The sequence below is a fragment of the Ursus arctos genome, unplaced genomic scaffold (genome assembly GCF_023065955.2).
Source record: "Ursus arctos isolate Adak ecotype North America unplaced genomic scaffold, UrsArc2.0 scaffold_27, whole genome shotgun sequence".
Classification (NCBI taxonomy): domain Eukaryota; kingdom Metazoa; phylum Chordata; class Mammalia; order Carnivora; family Ursidae; genus Ursus; species Ursus arctos.
In genome coordinates, this window is record NW_026622952.1 from 32,516,777 (window position 1) to 32,543,703 (window position 26,927).

Here is a 26,927-nt window from a genome sequence, read left to right on the forward strand (position 1 = left end):
ATTTAGAAAGTTATAATTCTCAATGTGTGGGGCTATGTTGATTTAGGTATGTTAATTAGTATGTGCAGTGGATAGTGGTAGTATTTCTGACTGTCAAATTCCGTGGCCACGTATATCAATGCCTCTTTGATGTTTAAGCTTTTGAATATTAATCATATTTTACCATGCCAAAGCTATGGTGGAATTATTGAGAGGTAATTAATAAAACCCTCTTTTTAGCTTTCTAAGGAGAAGCACAATAAATACATATTTAAAAATTTTCGTATCTATAGAAACAAAATGCAAAACATATATTAAACCTATAACATCAGCACGGGTTAGTTTTCTAAATCAGTTGGTAATTGAATTAATATCTTTATAGTTTCAAAAAAGATAGAAAACATGCATAAAACCAATCTTTAATAAGAAATGTCATTTCACTTGATTACGTGACAATGTCAGTAGATTAATAAGAAGAAAACCAATTCAGGGGTGCCTGGGTGGCACAGCGGTTAAGCCTCTGCCTTCGGCTCAGGGCGTGATCCCTGCGTTATGGGATCGAGCCCCACATCAGGCTCCTCCGCTATGAGTCTGCCTCTTCCTCTCCCACTCCCCCTGCTTGTGTTCCCTCTCTCGCTGGCTGTCTCTATCTCTGTTGAATAAATAAATAAAATCTTAAAAAAAAAAGATATTTAAAAAAAAAAAGAAGAAAACCAATTCAGAGAGACGTTTAAAAAAAAATAAAGGGAAGAAGAAAAAAGATGTTGTGAGAGGAGTAGCAAACCACCCAATCCATAACTTAACTATTCCCTCAGCATGTATCACTGGGTCTTCTGATTTTAGGTGAGGAGTCTGCCCAATGATACATTGAGATATCACAGAGTGGGATATTATCCTCATGGCTTAGCGTCACAGTGGTCCAAGTTCAAAGAGCTCATAAATGTTGGCACTGGGATGTGCACCCATATGCTCTGGCAATAGTCCACGCAATTTATTGTTACTTTGCCTACCTCCTTATGAGAAAACTTCAACATACATTAAGTACAATATTGTACAATTAGCTTTCTAAAAGATAGCGTAAAATAACCAATCTTAGTAGTTTCTGAATATGACATACCACATCATTCACATGCACATTGATTCAGAAGTACTTACCTAGTATTTGCCAGGTACTTGGGAGCTCTGAGGATGGATCAAAGAAAAAAAAATATGGAGTTCACACTCTTGCTTTGTAGTATTGTATCATATGTATATGCAGTTATCACCTAACAGAGCATGTTATTTTTATAAAAGCAAATTCTTTCACAAATCCAAATAGCTTTAAGACACATCAAAGATAGAAAGGAAAACCCCTCTTAGTGAGAGAAAAGAATGTACTCCAGTTTTTAAGTCTGTACCTTTTTCGGTTTGAGAACTTGGGTAGCTCACTTCTCTTACCAAGAACACGAGAGATGAAGGCAAGGTTTTCTCTACGGATGTGTTGTACATAGAGAGCGGCTTTGGGGTTGGAAAGCCAGACATAAATGAAAGGTGGAAAGTCATGGGAGGAAGTGAAGAGAGAGTTTGAGGTGTGAGGTGTTCTGAGTCCCACAGCTCCCCCTCCTGTGTAGCTTCTTGGAAACGTCCGCCTGGCCAAATAGGAACACATGAATGGATGCACTTCCTGCCTGGTGGGGGCTCTTCTCAACGCCTCCCCATTCTTTCTGATCAGGCCATGCTTTCCTCGGTTGGCGCACTACGGTTCTGTCGCCAGTACTCTCACATTCATATTCTGGAAATAGCCTCAGCCCTGTGGAGGGAGGGGGTCAGCTAAGCAATGAAACAACTTCTGTAGTGCAGTGTGTTAGGTCGAGGTACACTCTGTCTACAGTGAATCAACCCCGTACTTGGTGTGAATGGGAGAGAGATGGAGCAGAATAGACGATCAGCTCAGTTTCCATACAAAAAAAGGTATTCAGGTTGGACCCTGAAAGAACGTTTAGAATTACCTTGAGGTAAAATGGAGAAGGTCATTCCAAAAAGAGTAAATAATCAACCATGGGTACACGGAAGAGTAACACCAAAGGCACATCCAGAAAATGATGAATGTCTTGTGTGAACTAGCAGGTACTGTGGGCAGTGGAGGAGAGAGGATAAAGGAGTCTGCATTTGAGAGGTTTTAAATTCCAGACCTCAAGTTTGGATTTGTAGAGTCTGCCACAATCAGACATTGTGTTTTGAGAATGTTTTCAGAATTTTTCCTTTAAGCCAGCCACGGTAGAAAGGAGTCACGAGTGAGATCATACAGAAAATTACAATTTCAAGAGTGAACATAATTTTGTAAATGTCTGTAATGTTCATTGGGCCGTATGTAGAGCTCAGTCCTGATTTCTCTTCAGGAGTCTGTCCTTTTCCCCAGAGAAGTCTTTACTGCCTTTCTTCTTTGTTACCCACACCTCAGATCTGGCCTGTCCTGAATTCCTGGAAGCTTCTGCCACCGCTCTTTTGCATTTTCCGCTGTTCTTCTGAGTACTGAGAGAGCTCTACCTGATAGTTCTGGGGGGTGGTCCCTGGCATTGCTACCAACTTCCACAGTTCTGTACCTGGTAGGACACCCCCCCACACTTACATTGTGAGTATTTGACGACAAAGCTGCCTGGTGTTATTTGCCACCACATACTCATGAAATCTGGTTAAATTTTTGTTTTCAAAGCTAATATATATACACATATTAAAAAGTCAACTCAATCAGTATAGCAAAATTAACACCTCCTACTTACAGAACATTTTAAAATGATTCACTAGTCTTGATGCTAATATTAAAATTGTTAAAAATGCTTTGAAACATATATTCAGCTATAGGTTCATTATGGTCTTCATTTTAATGAGTAATGTATAATACTAATGGAGAGTTTTAATCTGTTTTGCTATACCACAAGTTTCACATCTGTTCATTAGAGCGTCACCTTATAAAATGCATTTTTATATACCTAGGGAAGGGTGGAGAAAAACCATGAGAGACTCTTATGTATAGGAAACAAACTGAGGGTTGCTGGAGGGGAGATGGGTTGGGGTATGGGGTAACTGGTGATGGGCATTAAGGAGGGCATGTGATGTGATGAGCACTGGGTGTTATAAGCAAATGATAATTTTTTTAAAAGATTTTATTTATTTATTCAACAGAGAGAGACAGCCAGCGAGAGAGGAAACACAAGCAGGGGGAGTGGGAGAGGAAGAAGCAGGCTCCTAGTGGAGGAGCCTGATGTGGGGCTCAATCCCAGAACGCTGGGATCATGCCCTGAGCTGAAGGCAGATGCTTAATGACTGTGCCACCCAGGCGCCCCAGCAAATGATAAATTTTTGAACCCTACGTCTGAAACTAATGATGTACTATATGTTGGCTAATTGAATTTATATTAAACAATAATAAATTTTGGGGCACCTGGGTGGCTCAGTCGTGAAGCGTCTGCCTTCAGCTCAGGTCATGATCCCAGGGTGCTGGGATCAAGCCCCACATTGGGCTCCCTGCTTAGCGGAAAGCCTGCTTCTCCCTCTCCCACTCCCCCTGCTTGTGTTCCCTCTCATGCTGCCTCTCTCTCTGTCAAAGAACTAAATAAAATCTTTAAAAAAATAATAATAAATTTTTAAAAAGGAGAGAGTGTTTTGAATACGAGTAAAGGCTAAAAATAATATCTCAGAACACATCCACTATATGTTTTGTTCATAGTAGTTACATAATCTTGTTGAGCAAAAATATTTGAATGAAATACTCATAAAAGTGTGATTCATCCAAAATGATTTAAAAGTAAGGTTTTGGATGTTTTACACCATGTTTTTACTGAGTATTGGAGTTTCCCCATAGAATCTCTGCCCTTAAAATTCTGGAATAATTTAGGGAGGAAAAAATGTCTCATGATGTTCAGGTCAGGATGGAACAAAAGTACACTTATTCTGAGAACACTCTAAGATGTATTCAGTCTTATTAGTGGAATATTTTCTCCAATATAATTGCTTGAATTTTACTCTCTCCTTTAATACAATAACTGCTCTCATTCCTTAGGAAGGATGCGGGGGTTTGTGTTAATGTTGTCAAATCCTTATTTTCTTTCTAACATTATGTTCTACCATGTTTATACTTAGACTTAAATCATTATCTCCAATTATATCAGAATCCCTTGTACCCTGCATGATTTATTGTTAGGATTGGCTGCACATAACAGAAATCCAAAAATAACAGTGACTTCAATACACATGAGTTTATTTTCCCATGCAAAAGGAGTCCAGAGAGTGTATGACCTATGCCATCCTGTTACACCCAGGAATAAATCAGGCCCCACGAGTAAGCCTTGTACCCTTCCGTTCCATTGTTCCTAGACTCGTGACACTTTAGCCACAGCACCTGAGTTCCAGGTAGCGAAAGCTAGGAAAGGTAGATGGGAAAATGGGGTCTATCCATACCTGTCTAATCCTCCTAAAAAAGCTTTTCATGAAATCCTTCCCTACAATTCATTTCTATGTGATTGGTCAGAGCATACTCATGTAGCCATACCTAGATAAATGGAAGGCTGAGAAATGTTGACATGTAGCTGGATGTGTTGCTATCGCCCGATAATATAGAAGTTTTATTAGTTGTAAAGAAGGCGAGAGTAGATTTTAGGTAGGTCCTAACCACATATTTCCACAATTTAGGTTCCATCTGTACTTTGAAGATACTAGGTTACCCGATTTAACATAACATAGCACACTTTTCCATCTCTGTGCATCATTTCTCAGCCTACTTTAGTTTGGTTTTATTTTTACCGTTAGCTTATGAATACATCTTTAATGTATATTGTAACATTTTTATGGTAAATACTCTTTTTTTAAAAATCATGTTCCCTATGTTTGTACCATTTATTATAATAGTTTATCATGACGACCACATTTTAAATACTATTTTTATTTAATTACTTGTCTGCTTCTAAGCTATTGTGTGTCTTCATTTGTTAGGATTAAACTATTCTAATTGTAAGAACTTCATGGAGTTTTGTTCAAGCATGTTTCTCCTAATTATACCTTTTTTTACAAATATTTCTTAGCTATTATTAGTATTTCTTTTTCCGTTTATGTGAACTTATATGGATTAGCAGCTTTCATTACAAATAGTAGTAAAGACAGTTTTGATTTTTATTGGAGTAGCATTGAATTTGTAGACTAATTTGGATATAGTTTATATCTTCAAAAGATTGAAAGTTCCCTTTCAGGAACACATTGAGTTTATTTGATATATGTGTCCTTTAAATTTTATGTGATCATAGTGTAGACTGTGCTCCTTTCTTTAAACTTACTTCTAAGTAAGTAGTTTTTATTGAGATGTTGAATATATATTATTTTTGCCAAAACTTTCAAAAGTTGGTTATTGTTGAAATATAAATCTGCCATTTTCAGAGAACTTTAACAATTTATGTGCTTTCTAGATCTAGGTCCATTAGATTGATACTTATTTAGATAGTAAAATACAATTTAGTGTATTCAGATGTATATAAACCTTTTCCTTTTATAATGTTTTTAAGTACCTCCTCCCTGGTATGGTAGACTTTTTTATTATTAATAGGGTTTATATTTTTCATGTCTTTTTTGACCCTTTCTCAAACAAGCCAGTAATTTTATGAATTCTTTCATAAAAGTAGTGTTTGATGAAATTACTTTTGTTGTTGTTGTTTTTGTCTTAACCATTTCTACTTTTTTCTTTAATAGTTTCTTCCACATTTCTTAAGGGAATACTTACGTCAGTTTTATACTTTCTGTTTTATGCATACATTTTAGGTTATGTGTTTGTCGTATGTACTTATGTGGACATACTCTGTATGTTTCTCATATTGTTAATTTCTACACGTATAATAATTTTATTGTTTATTTCTTAAATATCCCAAATGTCCTAAAGAGAGTGAATTATTGCATTTTTATATTTATATTTAATATTTGCCAAAGTATTAAAAGCATAAAAAGTAATAGACTTTTTTTATCCTGATGTTTCTAATTTCTAGTTTCATCACATTTATGTTAGAGAATACAACCTTGATGGTTTTACTTTTTGGATTTTTTGAGATTTTCTTTCTACTCTGGTGTACTTCTTATAAATGTTCATCTAGAATGAGAAATAAATATGCTTTCTTTTTTGATTCCAGGCAGAAGTTTTCTCCCTATACATAGCTGAACAATGCTGTTGCTTTTATTCACAGACACTCTATCGTAACTTATTTTTTGTCTTACCTGACCTAACATTTTCTGAGAGTGTTGTATTGCACAGTCACCTGACTACAGTTTTGAACATCATTCCCTACATGCATCACAGTTGTATCTTTATATATCTCAGTGCCATTCTTTTGTTTGATGTATAAATGTCAATGAATGTTATATCTTCTTGGAGAACCATACAATATAAAAGGAAAAAAAAAAATAAAGGAAACTTTTTTTCCTGGTCAGTTGTCAGTGTTAATGCTACACTAAGCTAGTCCTTGCAAATAAGCATTAATTGAATGACATTATCATATGCTATTGTCCAGTTAAAGCTCAGATATGAACATGTACAGTATGTTCAAGTTAGAATGCCTTCTCAGGTAGCACTATTAAGAACTTGAAGTTTAAATAAAAGAATGAGCAGTTAGATATGATGATTTATATTTCAAACATCAGTAATGATTTTTTATTTTTTTTTATTTTTTAAAGATTTTATTTATTTATTTGATAGAGAGAGAGACAGCCAGCGAGAGAGGGAACACAAGCAGGGGGAGTAGGAGAGGAAGAAGCAGGCTCCCAGTGGAGCAGGGAGCCCGATGTGGGGCTCGATTCCAGGAACCTGGGATCACTCCCTGGGCCGAAGGCAGACGCTTAACGACTGAGCCACCCGGGCACCCCAATAATGATTTTTAAATTTAAGGTTCATACACAGGTTAAGTGAGATTGCACTACAAAAATTATATGCAAGACACCTTCAAGTTCATGGTAGCCTTGACAAATGATTAGTTTATGCTTCTTTTGATGGATGTTCAGTACTAAAATCTGATCATCCAAATATGTATCTACCCATCTCAGTATTGTACAAAAATCTCATAAAAGAAAGTCTCTGAATTTTAGCTAAAATGTTAAAATTACCTTCTGAGAATCAAACTGTTCTTGGGAAATCCAGAGTCATAATGCATTAGTAGGGCTACTGAAAATTCAATAAAAGTGTTATTTTCAGACTATTCTGAACATAAAATTTTATTTGGTAAACCAGGACTTTTCTTCAGTAGAGAGATCTGTAAATCAAAGAAAAAAAAATTAAGTCATGAGAATATTTTTAATAACACTTGCTGATGAGTTTTAAGTAAGAACCTGATTTTTTGCCCCAAAGTTGAACTAAAAAATATACTTTTGTTGGACTTAGAATTTTGATAGACTTAAAATCCTATGGTTTTTGTATTTTAATTATGAAAAATAAATAGTAATTTCACTGGGCAGTGCATTCTGCAAATAGATGTGCTTTCATTCTCCTTTTTAAAAGAATATTTTAATTCAACAAGTACAATGATTAAAGATTGTAGTTGTGTGACACTTAAGCTTGAAAGTTTTGAAATGTTGTAATTTCAAAGCGTTGAAATGTTGGCGGTTTCTTCACTTGTAAACTGTAAAGAATAAGAGCAACCACCTCCTAGGTTAGTTGTAATGATTCTTTCTCAAGTATTTAGGTTGAATAAGTACTTTTTAAAAAGCCTCTCCCTCTGCCTCCTCCTTTTCCTCTTCCTCTTTTCCCACTATTTCTGCTTTCCAAACATGCCATACTTATGGGAAAATGCTTCTATTAAATTGTCATAAGAATCAAATGAGATTAAGTTAGTTCTTAGCCCAATTCCCCTTATATAGTAAGCAATCAATAAATGGTACCTATTATCATCACCTTGTGTCAGGTTCTGTGCAAAAAACAAGTTGAAAAAAAGCCCATAGAATTTGGTATGAGAAGTTTTTAAATCAACAAATACTTATGCAGCATTTACTCTATGTCTTGACTATCCCAAGCATACTGGAGACTTACTTGACCTTTGATCCAATCCTCTGGGGCAGGTGTTCTTATTAAAAGTCCATTTTGGAGTGGAGCCAATTGAAGCATTGAGAAGTTAGGTAACTTACTCAGGGTCATACAGCTTGAAGTGGCAGAGCTGAGATTCAAATCCAGGCAGTCTGGCTCCAGAGGTTGCCCCCTAACCTCTAGATAAGGCTGCCTCTGGGCTAGTTAGGTGATTAGCCATGTTAACTTGGTTTCTGCGTCTTATACCATCAAGCATACACAAGTGAAATAAGAGGAAAGCAAGAAGAGCTGTGGGAGATGGTTGTTAGCATGGTTACATGAGGCCAAGTATCAAGCATTTAGCCCTTTGTCTAAGCGTGTTCTGTGCCCAATAAATAGTTTACAATTTTTTTTATCTGAGTAATTTTCATATATTTATAAGAAATCTATAAAGTGATTTTTTTTGTTCATGTTATAGGGAAGAAGGCTTAAGTTTGAAAGGTATTTCTATAGCTACCAGTGTTAATATCTATGGGCAGTGTCTTCATTTAAGAAATGTAGGTCAAGCAAAACATACTAAAAACCAAACTTACCAAAACCAACCATTGACTGAACCAATGCTTGGCATATTTGGAAAAAAGAAAAAAAAAATGAACGAGAAGTGGTACTTGCAGGATGTTTATAATTTGTGAGAAATGCACATTAACTCCATTCAGATTACTTATAATAAAGATGGAAGTTAATATTTTATTAGTTGTGATGCTCTTCGTTTCACAGAAAACTAGAAAAGCCAGCGAAAGCAAAACATGGAGGCTAACAAAAAGGTAAAGGTCCATCCCTAAGCTTGAATGTTAACCTGGGCTTCTTAAATAAATAATATATCACCAGGTGTCAGACACCGGACTCTTTCTTTGTCAGTTGCTTAGTGCCTTTCTTGCTCTGACCCTCTGTTATCCTCCAGCTTGGTATCCTGTCTCTGGTTTTCTCTGCAGAATGACTTGTCCTGCTCTTCCCATATATAAAGATGCTCCCTCTACAGTTCCTGAAGTGTTATGTCCTCTTCTGTAGCCGCCAGCACTAGGGTTTCTTAGTTCCAACTTTAGAGAGCATCCAAGCAAGGAAAGAATACAATTTTCACCCAGTTTTGGTTAGGTGTCTGTTTATTCATATTTGCCATTGGGGACTGCACAGACACGGTTAGTTAATTATGAAGTTCATTAGAAGTGCAATGGAAAATGTAAAAGAGAAGCAGAGTAAGAGAAACTGAGGGAGAGATGGGTAAACTTTAAATATTAAATAGGGTGGTTAAAGTGGTTCTCATTAAGAAGGTGACATTTGAGAAAGGACGTTAAGTTGAGGGAGTTGGCCAAAGACACATCTAAGAGAGTATGTCTATAGTCTTGTAAACAAGGATTGGAAAATATTTCATTTTGTGCTGAACGTATGATAAGCATCATAAGAAATAGTGTGGGCTTGCCTGCCAGTGGTCAGAATAATAGGGCTTTTGAGGCAGAGGAAGCAAAGAGAATAAAATAATGCAGGATGGTTTGGGGAATGTCTTGGAAGCAGGAAGCTGTCTGGCTGTTTTTTTGTGTGTGTGAGGACCGCAGTGTGGAGATAAAGCTGGAGTGTAGATCACCCTTAGGAAAGGGACACTGAGATGCCATGCCAATTACTTACATCTTTCCAAAGTGAGGATGGTCTGCTAATATATTCATAATTCCTTGATTCTGTCTGGAAAAGTTATTTTGGAGATAGTATAGATTCTCATCTCGATTTCTTTTTTTCTTTAGAATTTATTTATTTATTTGAAGGAGAGAGAGTGTGATAGAGAGAGAGAGAGAACAAGTGGGAAGGAGGGCAGAGGGTGAGGGAGAAACAGACTCTCTGCTGAGCAGGGAGCCCAATGCAGGGCTTGATCCCAGGACCCTGGGATCATGACCTGAGCCGAAGGCAGATGCTTAACCAACTGAGCCAACCAGGTGCCCTGATTCTCATCCCTGTTTCTTACATAAGTACAGATCAACATGTTTTAGATAAATTTTATATGTCTGTATTGTCACCAACTAAAAAGAGTGCATAGAGATATCACTGTGAATTTTTATCAATATCTGAGGGGTCATAGACAAATCATATGACCTCATTGAGACTTCCTTACTTCAGATTTAAAATTTAGATAATATTATTTACCTTTATCGATTGTCAAGATAAATTAATTAGGTAAGGTACGTACACTGGTTGAAATAGGCACTCAAGAAATGTTTGTTACTTCAACATCTTCTTGTATGCTCTTGGTATATTCTCTATCAATTTTATTTTTGTATTCCATTTTGTATTCTGGATTCAACATGGCAAAGAGTCTACAAATAACAACAGGAACAAAAATTAAGTTGTAATAAGATCGCAGAAAACATATGTAAGTGAAAAAATATTTTGTATGTGAAGAAGCTCTTCTCTCAAGAGACAAATTTATCGATGTGTTAAATCAACAAACTTTGGTTATACTCTCTCTATGTAATACAACTTGAATTAGAAGATAAATAAAACAAGGAACTTGGCATCGGTTCAATAGCTAATGAACAACAAATTGGTAGACAAATTGATAATTCAAAATAATTTCTGCATGTACTGTACTGTTTCCTCCCACACACGTGACATCACTGATATGCAATTATTTTTATTGAAATTATGATGTGCATAGGGATTCCAACCTTTCTCTCCAAATAAGCAAAGCACTAAGTATGTATTTAATATCATTAGTGCACTTAAATGCAAAATGGTGAGGTTCCAAATACAAATTTTCACAGTATGCTCAAAAATTTAAAAAGTATATATTTTCTTGGTACAATGCATCGATGATCTAGAATATAAGAAAGGAACCAGAGAAACCACACTTGAAGAGACCAGAGCTTTTGAAAATATGCAAATGTAATTTCTCCTCTCTTTTCAGGTTTATATAGGGCAGCACATTTGTTTTATGTGGCATTTAGAAGTTTTTAATCATATCAAGTCCATTTATATTTCACCAAAACAGGCTTGGTAAGATAAGCTCATCCATTGACATAAATCTTCATTTTATGAGGTTTACTGAAGTTCATATTTTTCTCCAGTCATTAGTAACTTTGATGAGGGCATGCATTAGAAGTACCAAGGCTTTGAAAGTGGAATGATTCTGAGGACATCAAATAGCAACGCCCCTTTTTGCCTGCTTGCCCTTACCCCACCCATCCTGAAAAAAGCAAGTAACTGACATCCAGAAATTCCCTCCCCCATCACACTGAGTTCCATTATTACAAAGTCTTTCTTTGCATCTTAAAGAATTTTCTGTTAATAAGGCAACTTAGTAAACTGGAAATCTATCTAGGTAGTATCATAGCTTTATTAGCAGCTGTCAGCTCATATTTCAGATGACTAATTTTGAACCATGGTAGAGACCTGAAAATTAGCTTCTTCAGAAATGTCACATGGAATGCAGGTATTACTTGTAAATATTAAAGGTAATCATGAATATTTGAAGGCCAATATGATGGTCAGTCTTGAGGAAGTTCTAAGAGGAATAAAAGACTCCTAAAAGGAGAAGGAAAAGGCACCAAAAACCTTTGAGGTTTTGAAGTATGCCTATGATTTATTACATATTTCAGAGTTATTGGAAAATAAAATTATATAGCAGTAAAATAAGTACATAGCTATGATCTTAATATTCAAATAAAAGGATTTGAAAATATTATTTCCAGAAAATAAAGTTTTATGAGGGTAAGACTCAATCTTTGCTTTCTCATTTGCAACCACTTAATTTTACTCCAAAAATTTTCTCAAAATAATAAGCAAATTTGTTTTCTTCTTCAGATTATGCTTAAGAGCACAGAGATTTAAATTTGTTTTGATGCCAATTGTTCTAGGCAACAAAAGATAAATTTTTTCATGATAAAATGTATTCCAGAAAGCTACAGAACTGTGTCTAAAAAATACATATCTAGGGTGAAGAAAATATCTGTTGACTTGATATACTTTTGTGCATTACTTTTAAATTTTATGAGCTGTCTGCTGTTCTATCCTTTTCTTGATCTCAAAGAAAAGAAGAGGACTTTACAATTGGAAAATACACATCTTGCCCTGTGTGTTACTTTTAACAAACTTGGTGATGGTATATGTCACACAGGTTTTGAAAAATACAGCGACTATGTCTTCTGTGGCAGAAGAATGCCTTTCAGACTTAGTAATGTAGAGCAGACTTTCAGACATAATATACACTGTGTTCACTTTTTCTTAGACTATTCAAATACATGTTCCCAGACAACAGAGAGAACCACTTTGGCTAAGTTACTTCTCAGGCGAGCTAAGCCATTCAGTGTTTTGAGTTTTTATTCTATTCTATTCTATTCTATTCTATTCTATTCTATTCTATTCTATTCTATTCTATTTATTTTTAGGTGGAGAGAGAAAGAGAGAGAGCACAAGCAGGGGAGGGGCAGAGGGAGAGAGAGAGAGAGAGAATCTTAAGGAGGCTTCACACTTAGCTCAGAGCCTGTCGTGGGGCTTGACCTCATAACCCTGAGATCATGACCTGAGCCAAAATCAAGAGTTGGTCGCTTAGCTGACTGAGCCACCCAGGTGCCCCTGTTTTGAGTTTTCAAAACCTTTTGTGGGGTACATTTATACTCTTTGCCTGACAAGGCATAATGCCTATTCCTTGACACTTTTGAAATCCCAGTGAATTAATAAACAGATATGGATAGGATCTTCATGATGGAAGACAGTTGGTGGTACCATTATTGTCTTAATTTATATAGGCTACAGATATTTGAGACTAGAAATCTTCCCACATGGTTCACAGATATGTTCTAATTGTAGATAATGGTTCCAATAAAAGTTCTAGTTGAATTAATGCATTCTATAGTTTTTGCTGCACATATTCTCGGAAGGGCCAACTTTCTGGAATTTTCTCTAATCTGTAACCCATTACTCTTCCTAATCATGAATTGGCAGGATCTACTCTTGTGAGGTATGTTGTTTTTCTTCTTTGCCTCCTATAGAAAAGACAAGAATGAGGACAGTTATAAACTCCTATTGAATTATAGCTCTCATCTGACCAACTGGGACACATAGAAGACGGAAAAAAAGAGTCAGACACAGGGTCACAGACTAAGAGGTAGTGTGTGGAGAAATGGATATAGATGGAAAATATTAAGGAGGTTATTTGGATAAAGAAATAAATCGTGAAAGTGACAATGTTTTTGGTGGACTGCTTTTATTTTTGTGTCACAAAGCTCCTTGACTTTGTTAGTAAGACGGGAGCCTCTGACCTCTGTTCTGTGAAGATTATCCAGGATACCGTCACTGGTCAAGCTCTTGACTGGCTGTTTTTCCAGGTCACGAGGCACAGGAACCTTTGGTGAAGCTGAGAGTCTAGGGTTCATTGACTCAGGCATAACCTGTAACCTATCAGCCTCTCTCTCTCTCTCTTTTTTTTTTTTCCTTGATCTGTAAGAAATCCCTTCCTTTCTCCTCTTGTCCTTTCAAAGGCACTTAGAACAAGCTTTAAATAGCAGATTGCAGGAAAACAAAGGCCAGGGCAGGAAGAGTCTTTCAGACAACTTTTTCCTTGGGGTTTAATAAAACAGACCTCTTCTGAGAAGTGCTCAGGGATGTCTTATGACAAGCATGGAGGTGGGAAGCTAAAATTCATGAGAACTGCAACAGCGTATATACCTATACATCTTCCCATGTACCCTTATGCCTTTTTCATGAAATTTCTGCACTAAGGAGAATAATGCAGTGTAGAAATAGGACTAGGTCATCATTACACTTCAGAACGTGTGAGCTGTCTAGTGCTGTAGGACCCCACTGCTGTCCCAAGTTGGATGCTTTTGCTATTAAATATCATCCAACTGTGCTTTTAAACTATGCTAAGCTGCTCCCATAATGGGGTTTTCTCCTTTCCTAGGAGATAAGAAATTGCTGCTAGAACAACTCAGCATTTCACTGTGCTTGTTCCTTTACTTTGTTTTTCATAATGAAAAAAATCTTCATTTATTTTATAGCTAATTGTTTAAAAATCAGAAAGCATAAAACTAAAAAAAAAAAATGAAATTGCATGATCCTAACTGAAGCATATGTAGTTATATGGTCATTTTTTTTTTTTTTTGCTTATATAATCACATACAGTTTTCATGTCATAGATGAGTATGGTAAGTATATATGTATATGCAGTCAGTTCTGCTATATGTTACACACTTTCCTAAAAATCAGTATGCTATGCATAATCAGGCAATAAAAACCACAGGGCTTATGGAAAAATGTTAGAGCAGGAATACTCTACTTTTTCATCAGTGATATATTAAAGAAAGATAAGAATCTAATAAAAATAGCATAGTTTGACACATAAAAAATGGTTAAAAATACATAATTACTACAGTAAATATGATGCTTCACCTAAAAAAAGAAAACTAAAATTTTGGGGGTCTTTTGTGGAAGTGGATATTGGGAGAGATGTAGCTTCTCAGTTACTGTGAATTGGTGGAAGGTTGGGTGATGTGAAATTGGAAAGAAAGTTGTAACGCCTGATGTAGGCTGACCTGTGTCATTATTCCATTGTTCCAAACACCACCGTTAAGCCATTTTTCACAGCATTAAGTCTTGGGGCAGACTTTTCTGTCTTTGTTTTATAAGTCCTTTGGGCCATGTGCTTATAATAGATATTTTATCAAGATTTTATCAAAACCGAGTATTTGATCCAATGTCATAGCCTTCTTTAACTTCTGTTTTACTGTCGATTTTTACCCCCCACTCTTTTCTCCCTTGAATCCATGGCTTTACTCAACAGCTAAAGGCTCTGAAAATACTAGGGACATTTCAAACTACTAAACCAGCCACTACAAGCACAAATAGGAGCCACTTCTACAGGATTTGGCTATGTCCCCCTAAGGTCTTCACACAGAAGAAGTGCTTTCCTTGTTGCATTCACTGCTTGGCATTTTGATCCAGGGCATTGAAATACATTTGAGATTCTGAATGAGGTGGGTTTTCATTTTGTTTGGTTTTTGGTTTTGTTTTAATACATAGGGGACGGTTCACACCTAAGAAAAAAATAACAAAACACAACCTTGTAGGATGATACGTGCAATGAACTGAAATAGCTGGTAAATGTGGTGTGAGCAGGTGGGCATTTTGTGGGTTCCTGCCATCTCAGATGAGCTGAGTACAGTTTTCTACTTTCATCTAGGTTTTTTTAGTGAGGAAATAGCACACAAACTCACTTAAAATTCATATTGTACTCCAATATTCCCAAGAACATGAACCAGAGGGGGACAAATTTACATTTCAAAACAAGCATTATAGCTGAAGTAGTGTGTCCGTGTGTGTGTGTGTGTTTGTGTGTGTGTGTGTGTGTGTGTAATGGACCCAGAAATGAACCCTTCAGGTCTCAGGCCATTAGTCTTCAACTACAGAGAGGTACCTCACCCAAGTCTATGTCTTTCATGAAGAAACCCAAATCAATGACCTATCACCTCAGTGGTAATAGGGCCTCAGGCATTTCAGCCCACTGAGGGATAAGTCTGGACGGCCATATATTCTTCAAAACTTCCCTTGAGGCTGAACAAGGCTTTGGGAGAGTTGGACTTTCCCCTTTGCCCACCTCTCCCCACACCACCTTCTGTAGTTGTTGATCCCTTACAAACGTCTTACATGTCAGAATCTGGGCTAGCATCTGCTTGCACAGAACCCATACACATTCAGATAGATAGATAGATAGATAGGTAGATATATAGATAGATAGATAGATGAAATGTTTATACTTATCTATCTATATATGTTGAAAACCATGAGTTCAGAATGTTCTCTACCTTTTCATGTTCTTGGATCCATTCACAGGCATGAGATGTCTCCCTTTATCATTAGCATATTTACTTATTTGATCAGTTTTCTTATAAGTAGTCAGTCTGCCAATCTCACAGCCATCCTCCCTCCAGCTGTGCAGACCCTCACTTCCCATTACCCGTGCTCTAGTTTTATACCACCCCATAGAGCTGTTTGGGCTCCAACAAACTGAATCAGGCTACTCACCCCTGAGGACTATCTCCTTTGGACACGAGCTCTAACACCGTGCTGATCCACAACCTGCTTCCCCACCCCCATGTGGATGCCTTTGTGGACCTGTTATTCCTTGTCTTGATGTCTGTTTTGTCTGATACTACTAAAATAGGCAAGCTAGCTTCTAGTTAGTGTTGCATGGTGTGTGTGTGTGTGTGTGTGTGTGTGTGTGTGTGTGTGTGTGTGTATCTTATCAGCCTTTTACTTTTGGCTCAGTCTGTTAAGCATCTGCCTTCGGCTCAGGTCATGATCCCAGGGTCCTGGGATAGAGCCCCTCATTGGGCTCCCTGCTCAGTGGGGATTCAGCTTCTCCCTCTGCCCCTCCCCTCCACTCATGCTCTCTCTCGTCTCTGTCTCTCTCTCACTCTCTCTCAAATAAATAAATAAATAAATAATCTTATAAAAAATAAAGTGCATTTCCTGCAGAAAGTATAATGGGGTACATTTTTTAAATCTGTGATGTTCTCTACCTTCTATTTGAAATCTTTAGTCTACCTACATTTGTCATTATTGATGGGGTTGATTTAAATCTACCATCTTGCTGTTTGTTCTCTATTTCATCATAATGCAATATTTAGTCATATAATGGCTAAAATAGAAGTTTTCTTTAAAAAATTATGACCACTCCAAATTGTAAGCTAGTTTTTAAAATTCCCATGGGTATCCTTGAGATTGTATATTAGTTTGAACCAGCTGTCCAGGTTAACAAAGTTTAGGAAGCTGTGTTCTAGGTCCTATGCCTTCACCTGATAATAGTCTCCCTTTAGAGATGTCAACCACATTGACTATGTCATATTTTTAAATATAAGACTATAAACCTAGTCCTTAAATAGATAGCCTACATTTTTCTTACTGAAAACTCTTTCAGCTCTCTGTTTATATGTCAAGATTATGTGACTTATTGTCCAGAACATAAACTTATATCTAATACCGTATGACTTTTGTGGTTGTCTGTATATATTACCTACTAGTGATAAGTAGCCTTAGACTGGAATATTTCTCTTGGGAGAGGAGTAAAAATATACAGCAGCTATTTATAAGATCAGACCATTATTGATGTAAAAGCAAAGAAGGTTTCAAGATATTAAATTAGACAATCATCAGCAGACCAGAAATTGAAGCTTCAGAATTCTGTTTTTCTCACCAAAGCTGCACATGTAACTGAAGTGACAGATACGTAGCGTCATGATCCCTCTGTGTCCACATCTTCTACCTCAAATGTCTCTTTACTAAATATATTGGGGTGTCAGTTTTATGTATTTGTTCGCTCTAAGCACAAAGCAATGCCTGAAGGACCACCTATAGATTAAAACCATTAGTTTTGTCCAAGAGAATATTCTGTGCTTCTATGCATATAAGTGTATTTGTATGTGCACACATGCACACGTGCAAACACACTGCCTTTGTGTATGACAGAGTTCTGTTCTGCTGAGAACTACCTAAAGAAACACCACCATAAAATGTCACAAAGCCATTTAAGCTTTTAAAGAGATAGCAACCTTAAACCCGTCCACTTTAGGGAGGGGTAAGAAGAGAAAAACAAACAAATGTGTGGGAAATGAAAAGTGGATCAGACATAGAGTGTGTTGTTTCTCTGTGTCTCTAGACATAAAGCTCTAGAGTTAAGAGAGAAATAATTTCTTTCATTAATAATTATTATTATAATTATATACTATACATTATATATTATACAATAGATTGTATAATTATTAATAATTATTAATAGTAATAAAAGAGAGATTATTTCTCCTTTAATTCTTTTTTTTTTTTAAGATTTTATTTATTTGACAGAGAGAGACACAGTGAGAGAGGGAACACAAGCAGGGGGAGTGGGAGAGGGAGAATCAGGCTTCCCGATGAGCAGGGAGCCCGATGCGGGGCTTGATCCCGGGACCCCAGGATCATGACCTGAGCCAAAGGCAGATGCTTAACGACTGAGTCACCCAGGTGCCCCTTTCCTTTAATTCTTTTTACTTTTGTTTAGTAAAATTTGCAGTGTAGCACTTCAAATGTTTATTATAATATAGTAATACCACTTTGCTGATATATCGATTAGACTATAAGACTATCAGACTATCGCTGTCAGCTTGTGGATTGTTAAAGTTTTATTCTGAGCTCCTGGGTGGCTCAATTGGTTAAGCGTCTGCCTTTGGCTCAGGTCATGATCCCAGGGTCCTGGGATCGAGGCATGTGTGGGGCTCCTTGCTTGATGAGCTGCCTTGTTCTCCTTCTCTACCACTTGTGCTCTCTTGCACTCTTCTCTCTCTCAAATAAATAAAATAAAATCTTTAAAAAAAAAGTTTTATTCTCATGAGTAATGGATTTAATGATTGATTCAAAATTATCAAAATTGTGAATATTCATTTAAATAGTTATGTGAATATTTATTTAAAAACAAATTTGATCTTTCTTAGGGAAGGAAATAATGGACGCTTACTTACTTTATTTTTTAAAGAAATATTTTAGCCAGCAATAGCTAATACTACATTTTCCTGTTTGATTTGTCATAAGCTACAATTAATAGTCAGTTACTGGTTCAAATATCCCACTACTTAAGAATAATTCTTTAATGAACAGAATAAATCTCACACAGTGAAGTAGTGCAGTGCTCTAAACCCTCAAACATGTCTCGAATTTGCCATGGGGCATTCTTTTTCCTGGCTATCTGAAAGTAGAAGGTGGGTCAGAAATGCTTCAGAGATGCTCAGTTTTTTTTTTTTCCCAAAGATTTTATTTATTTATTCGACAGAGATAGAGACAGCCAGCGAGAGAGGGAACACAAGCAGGGGGAGTGGGAGAGGAAGAAGCAGGCTCATAGCGGAGGAGCCTGATGTGGGGCTCGATCCTGGAACGCCGGGATCACGCTCTGAGCGGAAGGCAGACGCTTAACCGCTGTGCCACCCAGGCACCCCTACATACTGTTTTTAACACATTAATTTCCTCACGGAGAAAATTCATATATTTTAGTCTCTCCAGTCTGTGTATTCTTATATACCTATTTTAAACATCTCTGAAACATATACAAGGAAGCCCTTGACACTTCCGGCTGTCCAGGGCTGAGACAGCAATAAACTGTGAGTGTACTACATGGATCTCAAAATTTTATGAGAGTTCACAGTATGGTTGCAGCGAACACAGATTTTATGTGTCTGCACATCCCCATCAGACATACTTGTGTCTTTGAGAATTCTATGTTAACGAGAATCCGAGAACTCATCTGTGGCAATGTGGTTCTCTTTTTGAAAGGTTCCCTAAGATCAAATTCCGATTCCCTTCTGTTTGGTTTTGAAATTACTGTATCCGGTGCTGTTTGTATTCTCCCAAGACTAGAGCCCTGGAAGACATATGTCGTCTCAGAATTCTAACCAATGCTTGAGAAAGACTAAAACTCAGAGAGTGTTGGAAAGAAAAACAAGAGATGATGAGGACTCACGCCTCATCTTTCATCTGAATGTTGTTGTAATATGTAGAAATGTGAAGGATTTTTACATGGACATTTAGAGGTAGCCATGTGTATTTTGAAATACCGTCTGAGAGCAGTAATATGCTACCTCTAATAAGACTGCTCATTCTAGAAAGAGAAGCAGTGCAGACACATTGTCCCAAGTTCACCTGCAAAGCTATTTCTTTGCTTTCAGCAGCATCATTCAGAAGCACTGACTTGCCACTTTCTTTGTCATCCACAGAGGCAAAGAGCACACAAAGGACATCATTCTTGACAGAGGGTCTTTTTTGAAGACTCTTTTATTTCCTAGTAAGATATTTCACTTTCACCCCTGCCATATCTACATTATTTAATACAGGAAATCTGAAATCACTCCTTCTGGGCATATTTATGCTGGGTTTTGCAGCCAAGAAGTGCAATCATGCACATACACAGAAACACAGAGAAAAAGAGAAAAGAAAACACACACACACACACAGTATATAGTTCTCTGAAAATGGGGCTTTCATTCTTGAGCAATATTATTTTAATGTTAATTTGAAAATTAACATTTGTTCATCCACAGTATAACATTTCCAGTGAAAATTTTCTGCATATTTACTATTATTAAAAAGTGATAAAAATGATATTCAAAGCTATCCAGTCTGGTATTGTCTCACATGAAGAAGACCAAATTTCACAGAACTGATATAAGATTGACACATGGCAAAATCAGGATTTGAAGTAGGTACTCTGTTAATCAGTTCTAGACCACTGTTACTTTTTAGAAATCAAGGCAATGCTAGGAGGACACACTGAATTAGAATAAGAGATCTAATGATACTCTCCTCTTATTAACAGTGGCACCCATCCAACCCTCTTACAGCATTGAATATGTTAGATTGTAGTTAATTATATCTATAAGAAAATAAAACTCTACCTAATTTGATTTTCTCAACAATCTGGTGGTAGAAAGAAATTACTGTTGCCGTTTTAGAAATAAGGAAACTGAGTTCAGCTGGAGGTTAAAAGAGTTGCTAAGACTAGACACTGCTGATAAATGCCAAAGACAAGGAAGAAAACAGACCTCATGCGTCCCCCTGACTGAGTCTCACCTTCTCTCCTCCATGCAAACCTCATGTTTCGGATACTGTCTCTGTTAGTTCAGAACTAATAGAAGCACAGTTCTCAAAGACAACTTATTTTCACAAATATCTTCTAATAAGTAGCTTATGGACTGAAAATAGAGATTAGGTGAAAAACTGGGGATATAATTTATTTTTAATTTATTTATATTTTGCCTTCCCCCCCCCCAAACAAACTATCTTAAGATGTTATGTGGGGATATTGAGTCAGTTTGGAGGGCAATTAAAATATGACCTTTGAGGAGCACCTGGGTGGCTCATTCGGTTAAGCGTCTGCCTTATGTTCAGGTCATGATCCCAAGGTCCTGGGATCAAGTTCCAGGTTGGGCTCCCTACTCAGTGAGGAGCCTGCTTCTCCCTCTCCCCCTGCTCATGCTTTCTCTCTCTCTCAAAAAAGTAAATAAAATCTTAAAAAAATATATATGACCTTTGAGCCCAGCACATCCTTTTTACACTCACTTGTCTCCCTTTTCACTGAGTAAATATTTGCTGATAGAGATAAATGTAAAAACAACAACAACAACAACTAAAGGTTAGGATAGATTCATATGAATCAATGTATCACCTAGTATGTCCCTGGTCATCACATTGATTACATCTTCTACCAATTTAATTAGTTCTACTCTCTCTCAGGGAGGTTCTAAAAAAAAAAAAAAAATTGGAACTCCAGGCCCCTGTTCTTTCTGACACATCTGATAGTAGAGAATGTAATCCTTTTGAAAGTTCTATCAGTACTGCTTCTGGAAGTTTAGGAAGCTGTAGCTCCCCTGTATGGATACGATCCAGTAATTCAGTGACTCTCAAAGTGTGGTCCGTGTAAGCAGCACTTACGGATGGACTTAGAAATGCAACATCTTGGCCTCAAAAAAGGAAAAAAAAAAAAAAAATCTTGGCCTCACCTCAAATGTACCAAAACAGAAACTCGGTGTGGGGCTCAGCAATTTGTGTTTTAAGAAGCCCTTCGTGTGATTCTGATGCCTGCTGGAATCTGAAGCACTTCAATAAAGCAAAAAAATTATGTGAGCAGAAGCATTCTTTAGTCTTTTTGAGAAAGCATTGAGAAGTAAGTTTATTCCTCATGACACTGAACCTGAGCATCAGTAGAAATCAGGAAACTGGAATTTTGTTTGTCCACCACATCCAGTTTATAACAACACAGTAGCCAGTTGATGGAACAGATGCATTTGTTGTTTGTACTGTTCACTAAGCTTGGAAAAGTCCATTTTACAAAAGAGGCCATATGATTCCTGTATAAAGGTACCAGCTCTCTGTCCGTTTTCCGCCATGGCCCCCAAAGACAACTAAATATATTTTCTGAAAAGCCACTTTTCTCAAATTTGAAGTATCAATATTAATAAAATATATTCTAGGAAAACTAAATCTGGTCATTTTCTATATAATATGATAGCATATACAAAAAATAGTCATTAGAAAAGTTTGCTTTATGTAGTACGTATAAATGTTTCTAGCTCATGTACAGGCTTTATTTTATTTTATTTTTAACTGAGGTACACTGGACATATTAGTTTCATGTGTACAAGAATGATTCCACAATTATGGACATTATGAAATGCTCACCACTCTAAGTGTAGTCACCACCTGTCAAAATACAAAGTTATTACAGTATTATTGACTATATTCCCTAAGCTGTATTTCTCATCCCCATGACTTATTAACAGGAATTTTTTGCACCTCTTAATCCTCTTCACTCATTTTGCCTAACAACCCTTCCCCCCTCTGCCCCTTCTGCTCTGGTAACCATGACTTTGTTCTCTGCATTTAGGAGTCTGTTTGTTGTTGTTGTTTAGATTGCAGGTAGAAGTGAAATCATATTGTATTTGTCTTTCTGTGTCTGACTTATTTTACTTAGGATCATACCCTCCAGTTCCGTCTATGTTGTCACAGAGGCCAAGATCTCATTCTTTTTATGGCTGAGTAATATTCCACTTTGTATATATGCCACATCTTTATCCATTCGTTTATTAATAGAAACTTAGATTCATTTCATTTTTTTCCCCTGTGGGTAAATATCCAGAAGTGGAATTACTGGATTCTACGGTATTTTAATTTTTAATTTTTTTGAGAATCCTCTAAACTGTTTTCCATACTGGCTGCACCAGTTACCAATCCCATGGACAGTGCGCATGGGTTCCCTTTTCTCCACATCCTTGGTAACACGTGCTATTTCTTGTCTTTTTGATACTAGCCATTCTGACTGTTTTGAGGTGATACTTCATTGCGGTCTGTATGGTCAATTCTTCTACAAAAAAGGAGGAAAAATATGCAATGGGGAAGACAGTCTTTTCAAGAAATGATATTGTGAAAACTAGATAGCTACATGCAAAAGAATAAACCTGTACCACTTTCTTACATTTTATGCAAAAATAAACATAAGGTGGATTAAAAATCTAAATGTAAGATCTGAAACCATAGAACTCCTAAAAGAAAACAAGAAGTAAATCTCTTAGATATCAGCCTTAGCAATACATACACACAGACACACAAACCCACACCCACACATAGACACACACAGATATATAGTTTCTTCTTCCTGGATGTACCTCCACAGGCAAGGGAAACAAAAGCAAAAATAAACAACTGGGATTTCGTTAAACTAAAAATCTTTTGCACAGGGAAGGAGCCCCTCAACAAAATAAAAAAGTAGCCTATTGAACAGAAGAAGATATTTGCAAATAATATATCTTATAAGGGGTTAATAGTCAAAAATATGTAAAGAACTCTTACAACTCAACACCAAAACAACAAATAATACGATTTAAGAATGGACAGAGGACCCGAATAAACATTTTTCTAAAGAAGACATACAGGTAGCCCATAGACACATGAAAGGATGCTGAAAATCACTAATCATCAGGGAAATGCAAATACAAAGTAGTTTTCAGATAAAACTTAAAAAAAAAAAGCTCTGGAAATAATAAAACATTTAATATGTTTAAATGTCACTTGTGACACGGCAGCATATTCATAACTTTGTGACTAAATATGCAAGTTATAATTAGCCAATTTTTGTACTCAATTGCAAATTTTATGGATATAGTTTAGGCAGTATGGCTTTAAAGAAATATACCTACACACAAGGTTGTATTTCCGTGGATAATATTTGTCAACTCTGAATGTTAAAAAAATGCATATAACAGAGGTAGTTTAAAGTGCTATTTGACTTTTCAAAAGGATAACTACTTTTGTTTTTCATTTCAAAAACATTTAAATCTTAGAGAAAACCCATGACCATCTATGAGTCTGCCTACTAGACATTTTATCTTTAAAGATGAAAATCGTAAGTGCACTTAAGAGTTACCTTTGGTATTTCAAAGACGGGAGAGGATTTTACTTTGCATATGGCATATCTTTGCTTCTTCTATGCTTCAAAAGATTAAACACCAAAGCCCTCTGTTAACGGCGGCTATTTTCTGTGATTTTGATATTGGCCTCAATATTTTTGATAGAAATTCTGATCAGGGTGACATCAGGAACCATAGATATAAATGAGTTTTCTGCTGTCCCTGCCACATACTCTTTCAAAAAGGACATGTATAATTTTACCTTATAGAAAAAGCAAGTTTAAGAGATATATCTTAAGGATTTTGTTTTTCACTACTCTTTGTTTCCCCTCTTCTGCCACTTCCTCATTTGAAAAAAGAAAAAAAAATATATATATATATATAATGGTGAACTCCAAAATGATTTATTCTTCTACGAAGTAGAAAGCAGAAATCCGAATAACATTCTAATTAGAGGAATATAAATGGGACTGGAAACAAATTTCTGTCACCAAGTTGTGCCTTTTTTTCTTTTTTTTCTTTAGTTCTGTGTGGATGTGGATTCTGGCTCTCACAATATGTTAAATGGAAGTGAATAGACAGTTAAAGTTGGTTGTGAGTCCTGGCCAGTATTTCTCAAAGTTAAGGGCAAATCCTGAATCGCAGGATTCAGGAAAATGAGCAAAATACACCCTTAGTTTAGGTTTCTTTACACATATGTTAAAATGTGCTCATGCTTTTGGTTCTAACAAGATTATCCCCTTAAATCAAAAAAACTCAGTGTAAAGGGTATCTAATCATGGTAAATATGAGGGGTAATTTCATAATTTTCAAATCATCAAATTTCACACATTTATCTCCAGATTAATATCTAGTATAAATTTGTTCAGATATTTTTTATTAATCAGATAGATTTTTAATTTTGATTAGGATTACACATTTCAAAACTAAGAACCATAAATCTATAAGCTGAATGCATAGTGAAGTGGAAAAACAGTAGATATTTCCCTTCATTTGATATATTCTCTCTTACCAGATAAGTATTAATAAATTGAGAAAGGGAAACACAAGATTAGTGATGATTGAGTAAATATGATAGTCTGACCTGAAATGAAACAACCCCCTTCTTATTTCAAACTTGGGTGCACACACACACATCCATAAATGGAACCAGGGTGCTAGGAAAAGAAGTCAAAACTCCACAAAGAGGGACATGGATTCTAAATCCCAGTGATTTAGGAGGCTTAACTCCGTGAACATAAGCCTCGGTGGTTAGAAAATTTAGTTTTCTTTTTATTTTTTTATTTATTTTTTTTTAAGATTTTTTTTTTTTTTATTTGACAGAGATAGAGACAGCCAGTGAGAGAGGGAACACAAGCAGGGGGAGTGGGAGAGGAAGAAGCAGGCTCATAGCAGAGGAGCCTGATGTGGGGCTCGATCCCATAACGCCGGGATCACGCCCTGAGCCGAAGGCAGACGCTTAACTGCTGTGCCACCCAGGCGCCCCTAGTTTTCTTTTTAAAGATTTTATTTATATATTTGTCAGGAGAGAGCAAGCACAAGCAGGGGGAGCAGCAGGCAGAGGAAGAAGCAGGCTTCCCACTGAGCATGGAGCCCAATGCGGGACTCGATCCCAGGAACCCGAGATCATGACCCTAGCCGAAGGCAGACGCCTAACCAACTGAGCCACCCAGGCATCCCTAGAAACTTTATTTTTAATATGTCTGAAGGAAATAGACACAGGTCTCGGAACTGCTGGAGACCCAAAGCATAATTCATGTGTGAAGCAGGGATGAGAAAAGTTCTGTTGTCCAACCTGAGGAAGCAACACACAAATGTGCAGTCTTGTGTCTGCACAAGTGTGGGCTGAATTTACATTTCCCCTTGTTTGAGGACATCGTGCCAAGATAATGAGGAAAACTTGTATGAAAACAATAAAACCAGTGGAATCCTGACATAGGCAAATATTGAATAGTCTTGACTGAATGCTTTATGAAGAAAATTCAGTGATCACAATAAACAGGATAATTAATAGTGGAAAAATTTTATATAATGAGATCATCCAAAAGAGAGTAATACTTTCCAACAGTAATACAAAATTATTTTTCTAGAATTCAAAACAAAAATGAAATTCAAATTAAAATAGATTTGACTCCTTGGCGAGGTAAGAAAAAGGCAATCTACACCTAAACACATTACAGAGAAATTAAAAATGCTTGGTGAAAAAGGGAAAGTCATAGATCTGTAAGGAAAAAAAAAAAACAATAAGAATTACTTAAAAGGAGTAGGAAGTAGTCTGACAACACACTTTTCAGAATTGACAATAAGATATTGAAGGGATGCCTGGGAGTCTCAGTCAATTAAGTGTCTGCCTTTGGCTCAGGTCATGATCCCAGGGTCCTGGGATCGAGTTCCACATCAGCTCCTTGCTCAGCGGGAAGCCTGCTTCTCCCTCTCCCTCTGCCTGTGGCTCCCCCTGCTTGTGTTCACTCTCTCTGTCTGACAAATACATAAAATCTTAAAAAAAAAAAAAAATAAGATACTGAAGACAATGGAATGGTATCTTCGAACTATGAATGAAAACTGATGTTCAACCTAAAATTCTGTACATAGATAAGTAATTCTTTCCAGAATAAGGGCAGATATAAAATATTTTCTGACAAAAACTAAGAGTTTTTTGGTTGTGGGGATTGTCTCTAGAATGCCCCATCATTTCTTCCCTCTCTGTGTACATTAGCCATTGCCCCTGGCAAGGTGGAGTGTGTTGCTTCAACCCTGGAATCTAGGTTAGCTTGTGGCTTCCTGACTAGTTGAGTATGGTAGAAGTAACACTACACCAAGTTGAGTTAAACATTTCGGAGGATTTGCAGCTTCCAAGCTGGATTTTAAGGCTTTGAGTCATAGTGTAGGAACTCTGACCAGCACGCTGGAGAGAATGCTGGACAAATCCTGAGGCTGCATGGGAAAGGAAGGGCCCAGCTGGGCTCAACCACCTAGATGTC